Raw genomic sequence first — 2,602 nt, 5'->3', positions numbered from 1 at the left:
GGTACTATTTTTGAGGGGTACTTGACAGAGTCAGGAGAGTACTGTGGTTGGTTGGCTTCTCCCCCTTGTTACAGGCCCTCTGGAGGTTGGGAACAATGACCACTCAATGTGGCCTGGGCAATTCTGGGTAGGGAACATATCAGGGGTCAAAGGTTATTTTTGACTTAAAATGGGGGGCATGATCATGATTCATTGATTGGCTGCCAGCCCTTTCCTTTTCCTTGGAAAAGCTTTCAATGATAGTGCAAAAACAGTATAACTTGTCTCAATTAGTAGTTTTCTTTCATTTAGCAATCTTCATTTTGTCTTTTTCCCAGTTCTTCTGAATTGGGCTCCCCAAATTGGGCTATCTGAGGCTTGATGAAGAGGTTGCTGAACTCTCATGGCTACTCCGAAGACTTTCATGGCACTGTGTCTGCCCCTTCCTATCTCTTCTGATGTTCTTACATTCGAGGGACATTCAGACATTCTTGAATATGAGTCTTTATTTTTTGTTGCTCAGAAAGGAAGTCTTATATAAGAATTCAATTTATTTTAATAGGAAAAGAATGCCTGTTACAGGTCAAGGATTATGCACAAAAATGAAGACATGATAAAAGAGGAAACATGCTGCTTCCATGCGATAATCAGAGAGCAACATGAAGCAATGAAAACTAGTGCTGTTATGGTCCAATATGTCATTTCATTTCCTTAAGGTGCAAATTTGGGAGAGAGTACAGACTAAGCCTTATGATTGTGACATCAGCATTTCCTTATCAGGAAAATGGGATCCCTCTCTTTCACAGAGTTCCCCCCACCTCCCACCCCTCCAGAAAAGGAGAAGAGGAAACACAAGAAGAAGCGCCTAGTGCAGAACACCAATTCCTACTTCATGGATGTGAAATTATCACAATGCTATAAGATCACCACTCTCAGTAGCCATGCACAAGGAGTGGTTTTGTGTGTTGGCTGCTCCACCATCCTCTGCCAGCCTACAGAAGGAAATGCAAGGCTTAGAGAAGGACGCTCCTTCACACAGAAGCAGCACCCAAAGCCCCCTGTACCAAGATGAGTGGGAAACTGTCCCAATAAACACATTTTATTTATTTATTTATTTATTTATTTATTTATTTATTTATTTATTTTTCAAAGTATTTTTGTTTACTTATTCATGAGAGACACACAGAAAGGCAGAGACATAGGCAGAAGGAGAAGCAGGCTCCCTGCGGGGAGCCCGATGGGGAACTTGATCCCAGGACCCCGGGATCACGACCTGAGCCAAAGGCAGACGCTCAACCACGGAGCCACCCAGGCGTCCCCCAGTAAATACATTTTAGATAAAAAAGAAAAAAAGGAAACAGGACCACAACATTTATACGTTGGTGACATCATAGTTGTTTCAGTGGATATTTGAAAGAATAAGCTCTTGAGAAAAAGCAATTCACTCTGTTAAATCTATAAACTATGAAAATAATGAAATAGCATATAGATATTACTTTTAGCCAGGTGAGGAGAACCCTAGATCAGTGGTCAAGATACTTGAGCACGACTGCTGGCTCTGTCACTATATAGCCACATGACCTTGTACAAATCTCTTATCCTCCTTGGGCCTTAGTTTCCTCACCTGTAAAAGGAGAGAGCTAAGGTAGACCAGTTGGACTTTATTTTTTATTTATTTTTTTTTTTAATTTTTATTTATTTATGATAGTCACACAGAGAGAGAGAGAGGCAGAGACACAGGCAGAGGGAGAAGCAGGCTCCATGCACCGGGAGCCCGATGTGGGATTCGATCCAGGGTCTCCCGGATCGCGCCCTGGGCCAAAGGCAGGCGCCAAACCGCTGCGCCACCCAGGGATCCCCCCAGTTGGACTTTATAAGCTCTTTGAGCTCTGTGATTCCATGCCTTACAAAGGTATTTTAAGAAATAATAATCATTTGGCCTTCTTTCCCTCTTTCCCTCTTTATTTTTTATTCTTCTGTTGGGGTATGTACCCAGGTGACAGCTGTGACTCTGTTCAGTCAACTTATTAATGAAAATATTACTGAGTTTGTTCAGGAGATCTACAGATATGCTAATTGGCAGCTGCTCCATTCTTCTCAGGGAGCGATTCCAAGTGAAATATTTGGAATTGGGTTTGAAATACTTCTTCCTTATTCGTGCCTGGGGGATTTATGTAAAAGAATAAAAAATTTACCCTAAGTCAGAAGATTCTCTGGTCTGATCCACCTTTTCTTGGACTTTATGAGCAGGAGGGAAGGTTATGGCAGTTTTTCATTTTCTATGAGAATGTCAGAGCTTGGAACAATAATGGAGTCTGGAATTGGTCTTCATAAAAGTGTACGAAATTATCAGCAGAATGGAAGGGAAATGCGGCAGGTGAGATCAGAGATATAAAAATAATTTTCCTATTACAAAGTAGTTTTCTTTCTTTAAATGGCATGCAGGACTAATCCACCCTGATATCCATGCTGGGTATTTATCTGGTAATATATTTCTTTGCAAATAACTTCATACTGTATTATTATTATTGTGATAAATTCTCCTCTATCTGGAGTTTTTCCAAGTGGCATAACATCCTAAGCTAAGTTGCTTCTGTCGATGGTGCAGGTGACTCGGTACACT

General features: G+C 41.2%; 1 pseudogene; it reads left to right on the top strand.

The window, feature by feature from the left end:
* Positions 1-214: 214 nt before the first annotated feature.
* On the top strand, positions 215-1,105 carry LOC144316861 (small ribosomal subunit protein eS27-like pseudogene; annotated as a pseudogene).
* The last annotated feature ends 1,497 nt before the right edge of the window (positions 1,106-2,602 follow it).

This window comes from Canis aureus, chromosome 7 (assembly GCF_053574225.1).
Source record: "Canis aureus isolate CA01 chromosome 7, VMU_Caureus_v.1.0, whole genome shotgun sequence".
Taxonomy (NCBI): Eukaryota; Metazoa; Chordata; class Mammalia; order Carnivora; family Canidae; genus Canis; species Canis aureus.
This window is presented reverse-complemented; position numbering and strand designations above follow the sequence as displayed.